The sequence below is a fragment of the Myxocyprinus asiaticus genome, chromosome 46, assembly GCF_019703515.2.
Source record: "Myxocyprinus asiaticus isolate MX2 ecotype Aquarium Trade chromosome 46, UBuf_Myxa_2, whole genome shotgun sequence".
Classification (NCBI taxonomy): domain Eukaryota; kingdom Metazoa; phylum Chordata; class Actinopteri; order Cypriniformes; family Catostomidae; genus Myxocyprinus; species Myxocyprinus asiaticus.
This window is the reverse complement of record NC_059389.1, coordinates 2,914,958-2,931,030: the sequence shown is the minus strand read 5'-3', so window position 1 is coordinate 2,931,030 and position 16,073 is coordinate 2,914,958. Positions and strand designations below refer to the sequence as shown.

At 36.8% G+C, this 16,073-nt stretch overlaps 1 protein-coding gene and 1 long non-coding RNA gene across 2 annotated transcripts in view; one reads left to right on the top strand and one right to left on the bottom strand.

Annotated features, from left to right (window-relative positions):
• Positions 1-16,073, top strand: part of kcnq1.2 (potassium voltage-gated channel, KQT-like subfamily, member 1.2) — a 180,299-nt gene that overhangs the window by 96,500 nt on the left and 67,726 nt on the right. The gene's annotated exons all lie outside the window — the stretch shown is intronic.
• Positions 2,096-15,911, bottom strand: LOC127436082 (uncharacterized). The gene is made up of 3 exons (XR_007896329.1): positions 15,696-15,911; positions 4,693-4,864; positions 2,096-2,925 (listed from the first exon to the last, which is right to left on the bottom strand). It is a non-coding gene; the product is annotated as an uncharacterized LOC127436082 (long non-coding RNA).

Genomic DNA, 16,073 nt, shown 5'->3' with positions numbered 1-16,073 from the left:
AGGGGTAGTACTTTCGTTCGAAAACCAAAACATTGCTGCTCTTAATTTAGCTGCCCAATAATACCACTTAAGGTTAGGCAACTGTAACCCTCCTCTTTCATATGGTAAACTCAAAAGAGAGGGTATTAATATATTCAAATTAGACATAAATAATACAATATCGTCAGCATATAAAGCTAATTTGTTTTCAAGACCACCAATTGTAATCCCTGATATATCCTTATGTCTTCGTATAGCCATAGTCAGAGGTTCAATGGCCAATGTAAAAAGAGGCGAGAGGGGGCAACCATGGCGCGTACCACAAGAAAGTTGAAATGGCTTAGAAATTATATTATTAGTCAAGATCTCTGCCGTGAGATTCGAATATAAAATGTTAACTCATTTTCTAAAGTAAGGGCCAATACTAAATCGGGAGAGTGTATCAAAAAGCCAGCCCCACTCCACCCTGTCAATAGCTTTTTCCACATCGAGGGAAAGCAAAGCTGTATCCGAGGCCTCTTTCTTATATTTATATTATATTTATGCATTTGGCAGACGCTTCTATCCAAAGCAACTTACAGTGCCCTTATTACAGGGACAATCCCCCTGGAGCAACCTGGAGTTAAGTGCCTTGCTCAAGGACACAATGGTGGTGGCTGTGGGGATTGAACCAACAACCTTTCGCTTACCAGTTCAGTGCTTTAGTCCACTACGCCACCATCACTCCATGGATTCTTAATATGTATGACAAGAACACCAGAAGTTTGGCAGGGAAAATCATCCCATACTTGATCTTCTCCTTTCGAAATTCTCGCTTCACATCTTCGAATCGCCTCCATTGACTCAAAACCCCAGAGGACAGATCAGGAAAAACATAATGTGCTGATCCTAGAAACGTCACCGTACCTCTTTCCCGAGCTGCTCTCATTACTCTGATTATGTCTGCAAAGTTGAGAAATTTAAGAATCATCATTTTAGGCCTGGACTGTGCGCTGCTGGGTAGCCTATGTGCACGTTCGATAGTCACCGGTGCCGGGAAAGTCTTAGGACCCAAAACTTGAGGTAGACATTTTTCTAAAAAAAGCAACAGGATCCTTTCCCTCAACTCCATTTGGGAGTCCTAGAATCCAAATGTTTGAGTGTCGGCTTCTACACTCGATACTGTTTTTTTCAAGTTTGGCAACCCTTCCTTGAAAGTCACTGATGTCATCCTCGGCTTGACTAACGTGGCTCTTAGCTTCGGTAAGTCTTTCAGTAGAGAAATCCGCTCTAACCTCTCTCACCGCTGATCATTTATAGCTGACATAATTACACTGTTTTCAGGTTGGATTTCAGCCTCGGTTTTAGCAGGTGCGCCAGCTTCGACAGCCGATGCTAGCTCATTAGCTTCCACGATCGTGCCAATATTTTCTATCTTATCTCTCTTTCTTTGCGGTTTCATTGACATGTCTTGCAGAATGGAGATCAGACTGTAAATATAAGCCTTTCTTTTTATCAGGTCAAGGTAAAAATTTCTTGAAACACGAGAGTCCGAGAGCTTTGAAAAATGTGACTGTTCAGCAACCCCCCATAAGCAGAAGTCGAGAAAGAGAGAAATTAAATTAAATCTGAATTTAAGTGGCAAACAGGATGCAGAATGAAATGAAATTCAAAGAAATTCATGTAACTGCTGTAAGTGTAGTTTTAATTATACATTTCATTGATCAGTATGAATTACCCATAAACCTGTTATAATACACACAGCATGGGATATGTCACATTAGATTATATTAATGATCATTTTTTGAAATGCTACCTAATAAATTACAATATTTCTTCTATATATTAATCATAAATTCTGTCATTTCCTCTTGACGTTTTAATTAAATTGTTTGTGTTCACAATGGAAAACTAACATACCATTCACAGCATACTACACAGTATACACTACATACTACCTAAAGGAAAGGAAACTTGACCCTAATTACTTTCTTAATATGTTCCTGGTCTTATTGTGAACGGATTATAGAATTAAAATGGGTTGCAAACAGTGTTTCATTGTTTTCAGAGAAATTGAAACAGTATGAAGTAAGCAAAGATAAACATTTCAAACTGTAGTATGAAACCTCATTATGTTGCATGTTTTATTTGGTGAATTAAATGGTTAATCATTTACACAGGTACATGTTTTTTATTTCATTTTGTTTAGAAATGTTGTACATTTTGGGAGTTTAGAAGGAGATGTTAAAAATCACGACTGATTACTTCCAGTTAATTTGTCTTTCTGGAAATGGATGGTCAAGTAGAGCGCACTGCGGGGTAAAGTAATCCACACAGTGTGCCCTGGTTGTAAACTACACATTTTGGCAAATGTAGAAGGTCATTTGGGTATTTCATGCATACAGAAAATGCACATACTTTGCACAGTAAACAAACTGCATACTGTAAAAGTAGAACAAGTAGTATACTAGTGTGCTATTCTGATTTTTTCTATTCTATCAAACATCACTTGTGTATTCAAAATCATGTATGAATCAGGTATTGTGCTCTGATATTTCTGCTCTCTAGCTCAGATGAGATTATCAGAGTTTCAAGGTCATTAGAGTCGACGTGATGTTTTCACAGAGGAAATGCTATCAGTGAAAACAAAAACCTATCTTAAAGCTCTGATAAAGACTACAGAGAGGAGAGGAGAGTTGCTGGCATAAAAAGTGAAAGATTTACATTTGGATGCACTAAGATACCCAGCCGCTAGTTATATACAGCCAGAGGTCACAGGGTCAAGCCATAATGCACAGAGACACCGGCGTCTCCCGGCTGGGGTCACGGAAAAATCCTGAAGAGGTCATTTTCTCAAATTTATTCTTGTTGCCCATGAAAAACACTGAGATCATCTTTCTCTTTTTTTCATCATCTTTTTCCCCTCTCTCCTTTTGGATGTGAACTCTCTTTGCCCGGTCACCCGATCTGAAAAAACAAAACATAAGTGAAAAATAACCATGTGCTCTTACTGAATGCTATATCATCATGGGCTGGTAAATGCAGTGACCTCGATTTTCAGAAATATTACCCTCAGAGCAGTTTTGTGGGTCTGTCATATAAGCAACAACTGTGCCCAGATCAGCTTAAAATATCCTTGCTAACACAAGGAAACGTTGCTCTAGTGATACTCTAGCAATGAACGCTGAGAAACCATGAGTTTGATTCTTGAACTCTCAAGAGGATCACTTGAGGATTTTGAAATTCCGTTTGAGAACTCTACATTTCATTCTAGAACACTTAAGTTTCAATCAAGAACTCTGAAATTCCATTTGAGAACTTTGAATTGCATTTTAGAACTTTGAAATTCCATTTGAGAGCTCTGAATTTCATTGTAGAACTACATTCTACAAAATGTTATTGTAGAATTTCAATCGAGAACTGTGAAATTCCATTTGACAACTCTACATTTCATTGTAGAACTCTTGCATTTCACTTGAGAACTTTTAAATTACATTTGAGAAATCTGAATTTCATTCTTGAACTTAATTCTTGAGAATTTCATTGTCAAGAATTTAATTCCAAAGTTTCAATCTAGAACTGTGAAATTCCTTTTGAGAACTCTTCATTTAATTCTGGAGCTCTTGATTTTCACTCGAGAACTTTGAAATTCCATTTTACAATTCTAAATTTTATTGTAGAACTCTTGCATTTCACTTAAGAACTTTGAAATTCCATTTGAGAACTTTGAATTTCATTCTCTAGAATTTTATTCCAGAGTTTCAGTCGAGAACTGTGAAATTCCTTTTGGAAACTCTACATTTAATTCTAGAACTGTTGATTTTCACTTGAGAACTTTGAAATTCCATTTGAGAATCAGAATTTCTTCCAGGAATACCATTCTTGAGAATTTAATTCTCTAGAATTTAATTTCTGAGTTTAAATCGAGAACTGTAATATTCCATTTGTTAACTCTACATTTCATTCTAGATTTCTTGAGTTTCACTCGAAAACTTTAAAATTCCATTTGAGAACTCTGAATTACTTTCTAGAACTTTTAAACTCCATTTTATAACTCCGAATTTCATTGTAGATCTCTTGCGTTTCACTTGAGAACATTTAAATTCCATTTGAAAATTCTGAATTTCATTCTGGAACTTCGTTCTTGAAAAATTAATTCTCTAGAACATTCCTGAGTTTCAGTGGAGAACTGTGAAATTCCATTCGAGAACTATGAATTTCATTCTAAAACTGTTGATTTTCAGAGTTGCATTCTAGAACTCTGTTAGATTCTAGGACTCTGAGATTTACTTTAGAATTCCCTTAAGACTGTGTCTGTAAGAGAGACAGAGAGAAGAATCTTGTTTTCTTGCTAGCCTCCCCGTAGCCCTCCTGAAAATTGAGGTGTCTACTTGGTCTCAATGTTCAGCCCCGTCTGTTTTGCTTTCCTGTAATTGTATCCCGCATTTCACTGCGTGTGCTCCAGAATATGTTCAGTTCTTCAGGGTCATGATGGACCTTGTTGTTTCAGCAGTCACTGACCATCACACTGACAGTCAAATCATGTTTTACATACTGAATACTGCACAAATAGTACAATTAATATTGTAGAATGCCACGCACACATAAACCTTTTGTGCCTTTTTGCTAATTATCTGCTTAGAGATCCTTTGACATTGTCTTGTGACTGAGATGGATGAACACTCCAGTGACCGTGTGTGTGTGTGTGAGTGTGTGTGGTTAGGGGCCCCTTACACCTTAAGGGCCCAAGGGAGAGGATAAGCTCTCAATGTCATCACTTTTGCTTCTCTCTCTCTTTCCTTCCCTCGTTTTTCTCCTCTCCACCGCATTCCCGATGCCAAGAGTGATTCGTGCCAGGCCGACCCCCTCTCCCTTGTTCCTCTGGCTTTTCCCTGTCACACACACACTGAAAACACATCAGTCTTACAGTAACAAGAACAAAACACTATTCTCGTGTGTCTTCCAATTCCTGACTATGTCCTTGAAACTAGTGGGGATTTTGATTCATCCAAATGACTCTTTTAAATGAAGAACAAAAAGGTTAATTTTTGTGAAGAAATGTCACCCTAATTAAAAGTATCAGGTGATATTATTGAACTCTGGAATCATCAGTTGTTATGTATCTAAAATATTTTCCTCTTTAAAAGGTATAAGTAAAAGTTATTTTATAGTTATAGTTTTTTTCTCAAAAGGAGAATGTTCATTAGGCAGAATTTTGTGTTCTGTCGAAGAAGGAAAGTCATCGGGTTTGGAACGATATGAGGGTAAGTAAATGTTAATAACATTTTCATTTTTGGTTGAACTATCCCTTTAAGTGGTCTAAACGGCCCTTCTCCGACCCCCTTTGGCAGGAGTCATTCAGGGGAGACTGGGCATCAGCAGAACAAAAGCTCTGATCACAAGAGAATGAAGTAATTAGGGGGAAAAGGCATTTTTTGCACCCGTTTAGCAAAGAGTGGCTCGTTTACGGGGACAAAAAGCTGAACGAATAACTTAAAAAGAGGGAACTTCTTTTAGAATCCCGATTGTCTGAATGAATAGGTTGTAGTTTGGCCACTGAAGGTCAAGGGGTACAGCAGGGGCCGAACCAAAGTGCCAAACCAACCTGAACGGCTTATCTTCACGGCCCTTTGAGCAACATGGTTGTGCCCCTCGGGTTGTACCCTTTTAGAAATCAAAATCAGGAGGCAATCGCAGAAGTTACATACTGTACAAAAACAACGTTCCTAGTGTTGATACTTGATGCACCCCCTGAAATAGTCTAATCCTTGTAAACAGACTGCAGTCGTAATAAACCATGAATTATAGACGTTGCCTCTGCATTGTGCCCGTTTCATTGTATTGCAGGAGGAACTCTATCCTCACTTTTGATTTTTTTCTGGCTTTTCTAACCTCATTTCTTGTTTCAGTTTGTGTGACTCTTCATAGTGTATAATTGAATGTCATATGAGCCTTTGGTGCCACACTATATTTACCGTAATTGTATACGTTGACTATCAGTGTCAAAAACATCAGTATCATCAGGTCTGATTGCATGTTATTACATAATAAGGCTTCTGATACTCTGTGTAATTTTGTCATTTCTTTATACTGTGTGTTACAGTATAAACCCCTCTTGCTATCAAACACACCTTGGATTTTAGGCTGTTTGAAAAGCTTTGTTGCTGATTCCTTGATTGTTTATGCCTCGGAGGGCTATGACCCCTTCTTCTTGTGAAATAACAATTTTAGTTTCTTAACGATTCTGTTAATAACTTTTTCAAGAATTCCACAATTCTGGTTCCGATTCTGATTCCACATAATGATTCTGTTTATTTTTTTACATTTCTATCAACAGTTACTAATGTCTGATTCCAATTTCACATAACAGTTTTAACGAATGTGGCTCTGATTACGATTCCACAAAGTTTCTTTTAACAACTACTAACGCAAGGAATGTAATGTTTCTGGTTCCGATTCTGATTTCACATAATAATTTTAATGATTGTGGCTCTGATTCCGATTCCACGAACAACTACTAACAGGAGGATCTTAACATTTCTGGTTACGATTACCCGTAACGATTTTAACGATTGTGGCTCTGATTCCGATTCCACACTACGTTTCTCAAAACAACTACTAACATAAGGAATTTAATGTCTCTTTGTTTTGATTCCACATAACAATTTCAACGATTGTGGCTCTGGTTCCGATTCCACACTACGTTTCTCAAAACAACTACTAACATAAGGAATTTAAAGTTTCTGGTTACAATTACACGTAACAATTTTAACGACTGTATCTCTGATTCCGATTCCACATAACATTTCTTACAACAGCTACTAACTTGAGGAATTCAACATTTGTGGTTACGATTACACATAACAATTTTAACAACTGTATCTCTGATTCCGGTTCCTTTTAAAGTTCCTTATAAATACTACTAACTTAAAAAATGTAACATATCTTTGTTTCGATTCCACATAACAATTTCAACGATTGTGGCTCTGATTCCATTCCACACTACGTTTCTCAAAACAAATACCAGCATAAGGAATTTAAAGTTTCTGGTTATGATAACTCGTAACGATTTAAACGATTGTGGCTCTGATTCCGATTCCACATAACATTTTTTACAACAACTACTAATGTGAGGAATTTAACATTTGTGGTTACGATTACAAGTAACAATTTTAACGATTGTATCTCTGATTCCGGTTCCTTATAAAGTTTCTTATAAGAACTACTAACTTAATAAATGTAACGTTTCTGGATGTGATTCCATGTAACTATTTCAACAATTGTAGCTCTGATCCCATTCCACATAACATCTATTATAGCAACTTCTAACGTAAGGAATTTAACATGTCTAGTTTCGATTCCTCGTAACAATTTCAACTATTGTGGCTCTGATTCCGATTCCACATAACATTTCTTATAACAACTACTAATGTAAGGAATTAAACATTTCTGGCTCCGATTCCAATTTCATGTAATGATTTTAACGATTTTGGCTCTGATTCTGGTTTGTCGTAAGGTTTCTTAATACAGCTTCTAACATATGGAATTTAACATTTCTGGTTTTGATTCTATGTAACAACTTTAACCATTGTGGCTCTGATTCCTGTTTCTCATAAAGTTTCTTAATACAGCTTCTAATGTATGGAATTTAACGTTTCTGGTATTGATTCCATGTAATGATTTTAATGATTATGGCTCTGATTCCGATTCCACATAACATTTCTAATTATGTAAGGAACTACTAATGTAAGGAATTAAACATTTCTGGCTCCGATTCCAATTTCATGTAATGATTTTAACGATTTTGGCTTTGATCCCAGTTTGTCATAAAGGTTCTTCATACAGCTTCTAATGTATGGAATTTAACGTTTCTGGTTTTGATTCTATGTAACAACTTTAACCATTGTGGCTCTGATTCCGGTTTCTCATAAAGTTTCTTTTATACAGCTTCTAACGTATGGAATTTAACGTTTCTGGTATTGATTCTATGTAACTACTTTAACCATTGTGGCTCTGATTCCGGTTTCTCATAAAGTTTCTTAATACAGCTTCTAATGTATGGAATTTAACGTTTCTGGTATTGATTCCATGTAACGATTTTAATGATTATGGCTCTGATTCTTATTCCACATAAAAAAAATTTGATAACGTCTCTTTGTTTCGATTCCACATTACAATTTCAACAATTGTAGCTCTGATCCCATTCCACATAACAACTATTATAGCAACTTCTAATGTAAGGAATTTAACATGTCTAGTTTCGATTCCTCGTAACAATTTCAACTATTGTAGCTCTGATTCCAATTCCACATAACATTTCTTATAACAACTACTAATGTAAGGAATTTAACATTTCTGGTTCCGATTCCAATTTCACGTAATTATTTTAACGATTTTGGCTCTGATTCCGGTTTGTCGTAAGGTTTCATAATACAGCTTCTAACGTATGGAATTTAACGTTTCTGGTTTGGATTCTATGTAACAACTTTAACGATTGTGGCTCTGATTCCGGTTTCTCGTAAAGTTTTTAATACAACTTCTAATGTATTGAATTTAACGTTTCTGGTTTTGATTCTATGTAATAATTTTAACGATTGTGGCTCTGATTCCATTCCACGTACGTTTCTTTTATAGCTACTTCTAATGTAAGGAATTTAATGTTTCTAGTTTTGATTCCACGTAACGATTTTAAATATTATGTCTCTGATTCTGATTCCATAACAGTTCTTATAACAACTACTAGTGTAAAGAATTTAAAATTTCTGGCTCTAATTCCAATTTCACGTAATGATTTTAACAATTGTGGCTCTGAACATTTCTGGTTCCGATTCCACATTACATTTCTCATTACATAACTTCTAACTTAAGGAATTTAGCATTTCTGGTTCTAATTCAGATGCCATGTAACAATTTTAAATGACTGTGGCTTTAAGTCTGATTCTACATAACATTTCTTATAACAACTGCTATCATTAGGAATTTTACATTTCTGATTCTAATTCCACATAACGACTTTAATGGTCTATTTGTGCCAATTCCTTGCAGCGATTTTAACAATTTATCCTATTTTTGAAGACAAGTTTGAACAAATGAATGATGAATAAACTGCCACTTGTACTCCACAGTAGTTGTTTGAACTGTATAGTGTTATAGCAAGAGTTCACCCAAAAATGATGACAGAATTTGGACATGGTACCATTTGGGATTCTTTGATGTGGTATTTTGAGGTACCATGGTAAATACAGTACCACAGTACATGAATTACTATCATCATTCAGTGTCATGGTAAATATCAAAGTACCACATTACTACCATCTGATGTTATCACGATACCAAGGTACTCCCACAGTACTGTTTACTAATGGTACAGTGAAACATCAAGAACTTTTTAATCTCCGAAAAACAATATAGCAACTCAAGAACCCTAGACAGACAACAATGGTAGAGGAGAAGTTTTATTGTAGAATTGAAACACTTTTACTGGAGTTTTTTTTTCAGTACGGCTCTCTGCACATATGTGGAAATAAACCGGTGTGTCACAACTGAGTTTAAAGCAGACTGACATTTCCAACAACTTTCAGTCCAAAACGACCCTGTGTGAATCCGATATGAGCTGAAATGTGTGGCAGATTACTGCCAGAATTTCTGTGTGTGAGTGTGAGAGAAAGACACACAGAGACAGACTATAAGAGTGAGAGAGACAGATACAGAAAGAGACAGGAAAGGAGATACACTCAGGGTTACAAAGAAAGGAAAAGAAAGAGAGTCAAAGGAATAGAAAACTGGCACACAGCATTATTAGTTTCTGGCACACAGTCCCAGTCAGTGGTTTCTCCTCACAAAATACTTCCAAGATGTTCAAACCAGCCAAACTCCTCTCATGCTTCCAGCTCTGCAGCTAATGGGCTGTACTGGAGCCAGAATTCACTTCTAAACACCTTTATCATTTACAGTGTACACCACGATAACACTTTCACATAGTTATATATTATACTGTATATATAGTATATACTATATATATATAACTATATTACTATTTGGATGATGTGTCCTATATAAAACATTCAAGAATGGTTTTGCTTTTTGGAGTTATTTCTAGAGAACAAGAATATGATTCTAGATTATTATTTTTTCCTTGGACATGGACTTGGTTCCATGTACTGATTCTAGAATAGATGTAGTTAACAGCAGATATTCCCCATGCAGCTGAGGTAACACAGTGTCCTAACTAGGTGTGATACAACACGATAAAGCTATTTTTCGCAAAAGTCTGATTTTGTTGACTTGCGCAGCATTTTTGCTGTCAGTTTGGACAGACAAATGACTTGATGCTGTAAATTTGCAGCATCTGGTTAGGCCATGGTATTAGAGTCAGAGCCCCTCTACCAAGGGGGAACCTTCAATGTTAGGCCGACACTGGCGAGGAGACCAGAGGCCGTTCTTTTTGAATGGATGTTAATGGAAAAGGTGCTTCAGTACACAGAATAAACTGCTTTTGTGAGGAAACAGTCCGCTAATCTTCAACATGTTTTACAATAAACAATCCTTTTAAAGTAAACTATGTGTAGAGATTACTATGATAAAATTGCTGTTTTATAAGAGAAGTCACGGACAATATTGCAACAGATAGGTGTCTGTTTACAGCTCTCCCCATTCATCTGTATAGTATCTGCAAACATGATTATTGTCGTAACATGCTAGTTGACCGCTATATTCTCACCTTTGATAGACCCGAAGAATCTTAGGTTGGAATCTCAGTATGAAAGAATCTCTGTGTTAGAGTGTATAAAAGGGTTGCTAAAGTTTTTTTAGCATGTTGCTATGTGGTCACTAAAGTGTTTTTAGCATGTTGTTACAAGGTTGCTAAAGTGTTTTTAGTAAATTGATATGCAGTTTCTAAAATGTTCTTAGCTTTTGTATGTGGGTACTTCAGTTTTTTAGCATGTTGCTATGCCATTGCTAAAGTGTTTTTAGCATGCTGTTACAAGGTTGCTAAAGTGTTTTTAGCATGTAGCTATGCGGTTGCTAAAGTGTTTTTAGCATGTAGCTATGCGGTTGCTAAAGTGTTTTTAGCATGTTGCCATGTGGTTGCTAAAGTGTTTTAGCATGTTGCTACAAGGTTGCTAAAGTGTTTTTAGCATGTAGCTATGTGGTTGCTAAAGTGTTTTTAGCATGTTGTTACAAGGTTGCTAAAGTGATTTTTTCCATGTTGCTATACGGTTGTGGTTGTTAAAGTGTTTTAGCATGTTGCTACAAGGTTGCTAAAGTGTTTTTAGCATGTAGCTATGCGGTTGCTAAAGTATCTTTAGCATGTTGTTACAAGGTTGCTAAAGTGTTTTTTCCATGTTGCTATGCGGTTGTGGTTGTTGAAGTGTTTTAGCATGTTGATACAAGGTTCCTAAAGTGTTTATAGCACATTGCTATGCAGATGCTAAAGTTTTTTAGCATGTTGCTACATGGTTGATGAAGTGTTTTTTCCTTGTTGCTATGCAGTTTTTAGCATGTTGCTATGTGGTTGGGGTTGCTGAAGTGTTTTTACCATTTTGTTATGTAGTTGCTAAAGTATTATACCATGTTGCTATTCTTTTGCTAAAATGTTTTTAGCATGTTGCTATGTGTTTGTAAAAGTGTTTTTAACATGTTGCTATGCATTGCTTAAGTGTTTTTAGCATGTTGTTATGTGTTTGCAAAAGTGTTTTTACCATTTTGTTATGCAGTTGCTAAAGTATTCTACCATGTTGCTATTCTTTTGCTAAAATGTTTTAGCATGTTGCTATGTGTTTGCAAAAGTGTTTTTAGCATGTTGCTCTGCATTTGCAAAAGTGTTTTTAGCATGTTGTTATGCAGTTGCTAATGTTCTACCATGTTGCTATTCTTTTGCTAAAGTGTTTTTAGCATGTTGCTGTTCGCTTGCAAAAGTGTTTTTAGCATGTTGTTATGCAGTTGCTGAAGTGTTCTACCATGTTGCTATTCTTTTGCTAAAGTGTTTTTAGCATGTTGCTGTTCGCTTGCAAAAGTGTTTTTAGCATGTTGTTATGCAGTTGCTGAAGTGTTCTACCATGTTGCTATTCTTTTGCTAAAGTGTTTTTAGCATGTTACTATGCTGTTGATAAGTGTTTTTTTAGCTTTTGTACACCAAGGGCGAATTCAAATCAGAAGTGATCATCCCTATGCCCTACTCACTACGAAGGACAGAGCTCTTGATGTGGGTACTTTGAAGGGAGCATGGCATTACTTGAATGTAGTGTCACTAAAAGTCTTGTGAAAGGGCCCTTTGTGAAATAATTTACTTTCTTACTTTTGTTTGGAACGACCCTTCGAGTGGTGTCCTCTTCCTGAAGTGTCCTTCAAGGGTGCAAATTTTGTTTTTGGAAAACGCCCCAAGTCAGGGTGTGACCAAAATACTGGTCTGTTGTCATGTGACAAAACAAAACAAAACAAAAAAACATAAAACATAGAGGACCCCTTTAGACCCTTATGACTATATGTGAAGTTTTAAAAAAGAAATACAAGATATTTTTTATATTTTTTTATGGAAAGGCACTCACAGCACACATTCAGGTAAGTATTTTAATATCTTTAACCTCATGGTTACACCACTTAAAATGTTAAATGTCATTAAATAATAATGGTTATAATTTTTCTAGAAAATGCTGCATTTTTTTTCTAAAGATGTTTAAAACTAACATGGACACAAAGATTACATGACAAGTTTCTAAAAGATTTCTCATTTGTATCACCTCAGACAATTTTAAGTTACGCACTGACGTTTAATACTAGTGATGCTTGCCAATAAATGCTGTTAGTCGTGTTGTTCAGTAATCGTGTTATATCTTTTACATGTGTAGAATCCAGTGTGGATCCAATATCAGGCATGTAGTTTCTCTGCGAGCATGGCGTGCTTTTGTGTGCATGTGTCCATCGACCACTGTAATGCAAGGAGGCAGTTCTGTGATTAAATAGCATGTGTTTTGTGTTTTGAGGGCTTGTGTTTTCTTTCCTAATCATGCTCGGATCTGAAACCCTTACACACATGCACGCAGTGTTGTGCTATGCATGTTTTCATATTGTTCACATGCATTTCCTGCGCGGTATGTTCAGATGTACTCAATGAGAGGGAAGGACAGCGGCCGTTTGAAGTTGCTTTGATCCACATGTTTTTGGTCTGTGTCAGAGAGCTTTTGTCTGGCTGTCCCCACCTCTAATTAAGACGTCGTCTCTGTTTGTGGACGCGATGGAGGGGGCCGGGCGGAAGACAGGGACGAAACAGCACTCAAAACAAGTTTATCTCCTCTCAGGGGCCACAAAGGGTCGCGCCAAAAGGAAGTGATTTGTGTTGTGTAGATCAGTGACAGTGCGCGAGAGCTTTATCACGACAGACTCAAGCTGAGAGGACTCAACACGCCCATTCCTTTTTGTCTGGCTTTAGGCCAGACGTTTTTGTGAAGTACGTTTTTGTTTAGTTGTTATCAGTAGGAAGTGACACAGATTTTTAAACTTCAGAGCTTGAGTTGAAACTTCTTCATCGAGCCCCTCCACCGTGGACAGCAAGCCAAATAAGTTTAACCTTAATAGCTTAAACATTATATGGACAAACAAACTCGTGAAATGTGGGTATTTCATGTTCAGTGGCGGATAATTTTGCTCATCTTCCTGCCACTGTGTCGGGTGACGTAAAACATCTTGGAGTGACAAATGACAAGAAATGCTCTAGACACAATGACGCGCTTTTGAAGAAGCACAGGTGATTACATTTTGAAGAACAGATGAAAGAAAAGCATTCAATACGCTTGTCTGATTCACCGTGTGTTCAGAGGTTCAAGCGTGTCTCTCGGAACATGCGCATACGACGAGTTCTCAATATTTGTTCTCTTTCAGTCATCTGGGAACAATTTGCAAGAATAGTATTGTCTGTGAGAACGCTGCAAATAATCTCAGAACATCTCAGGATGCAGCGACATTGGGTATAAAGGTGAATTGTCGTATGTGTCATAATTCAGTACAATTATTCGAAATGTGCAAAATTATCATTATGATAATAATAATATCCTAAATTAATTATATAATTATTCTAAAATAATATTGTACAAATTATATATATATATAGTGGTGGCTCAGCGGTTAAGGCTCTGGGTTACTGATCAGAAGGTTGGGGGCTCAAGCCCCAGCACTGCCAAGATGCCACTGTTGGGCCCTTGAGCAAGGCCCTTGACCCTATCTGCTCCAGGGGCACCGTATCATGGCTGACCCTGCACTCTGACCCCAGCTTAGCTGGGATATGTGAAGAAAAAAAAGAATTTCACTGTGTATGTGCAAATGTATAATGTGTGATAAATAAATGTAATTATAAATTAATTATTATTATAATTATATATATATACAGTATATGGCAAGATGAAGTATGTGAACCCTTTGGAATTAGCTGGTTTTCTGCATTAATTGGTCATACAATGTGATCTCATCTTAATCAAAGTCACAAGTATAGACAAACACAATGTGCTTAAGCTAACAACACACAAACAATTATAATCTTTCATGTCTTTATTGAACACATCCCATAAAACAATGACTGTGCTGTGGAAAAAGTAATTATGGATATAATAACTGGTCCCAATCCTCCTTTGGCAGCAATAACCTCAACCAAGCATTTCTGGTAGCTGCGGATAGACCTGCACATGTTGCTAAAGTGTTTTTAGCTTAATGCTATGCGGTTGCTAAAATTTTTTTTAGCATATTGCTATGCAGTTTCTAAAATGTTCTTAGCTTTTCTATGTGGTTACTAAAGTTTTTTTTAGCATTCAGAAGGATTTTTGGACCATTCTTCCTTAGGTGATCTTTGGCAAACTTCAGGTGGGCTGCAAAGTTTTTGTAGGAAAGCAGCGACTTCCTTCGTGGTGTCCTGCCATGGACATCATGCCTGTTTAATGTTTTCTGTATAGCAGACTCATGAACGGAGATGTTAACCAGTTACAATGATTCCTTCAAGTCTTTATCTGTCACTCTAGGGTTCTTTTTGACCTCATTGAGCATTCTGCGGTGTGTCCTTTGAGTCATCTTGGCTGGACGGCCACTTCTAGTGAGAGTACCTATAGTACTAAATCATTTATAGACATTTTATCTAACTGTGGACAAATGAATATCTAAGCTCTTCAATATAACTTTGTAACCCTTTCCAGCTTTATGCAAAGCAACAATTCTTGATCGTAGGTCTTCTGAGATCTCTTTTCGTAGAAATGTTTATGCTTATGTTTGCGATTTTGTGCTAATTTACACTTTACGCTAGCTTACACTCTTCTGCTTTTGCGTTATGTAATTAACGCTTTTGCACTAGGAAGGGCATCCGGTATAAAATCTGTGCCAAGTCAATTATGCGGATCATGGATGGTCCACTGTGGCAACCCCTAACGGGATCAGCCAAAAGAAGAAGAAGAATAAACGCTTTTGCCCTAGATTATGGTAACGAGCTCTATAGCTCCCCTTGTGGAAATGCTGAGAATGCAACACATACTTGCATTGCATTATAAATTGCATTCTGATACAGTTCAGTAATTAAACGTATGAAATTGAGCATTGCAGCGTTTATTGCTGCAGAATGCAGACACTAACTTTACACAGCAAGAGAGAAAGTCATATGGGTTTGGAACAACAAAAGAGTGAATAAATAATGACAGAATTTGCATTTTTGGCTGAACTATTACGTTAACAAAGTCATTGGACTTCGACGAGGTTTTACTCACACTTTGAAGTCACTCCTCAGGGTCACGTACGTGTCAGGGGTCACTGAAAAAAGCTGAGATGAGCTCTGTATCAAAGTAGACTGCGGACGTGTTTTGAAGGTTTTTATCTGGTCTTCAACATCAATGTCATCTGTGTGGCGAAATGAGCTTTGTTTTTCCTCCAGGGCCTTTTTACAATGGATGCAGAATCAGGGCTTTTGAATGTTCATGATACTGTATATACTGTCCTTGATGATTTTGCTCCAGCACTGACCACTGTTGCTTGTATTTCTGGGTATAAACCTTGGCCAGGCATCTTTACTCTGGAAATAACAGGGTGTTTTAGCCAAAAAACAAGAATGCCCAAAGAGAGTTCACTTAGAGAGTGTCTATGTGTGT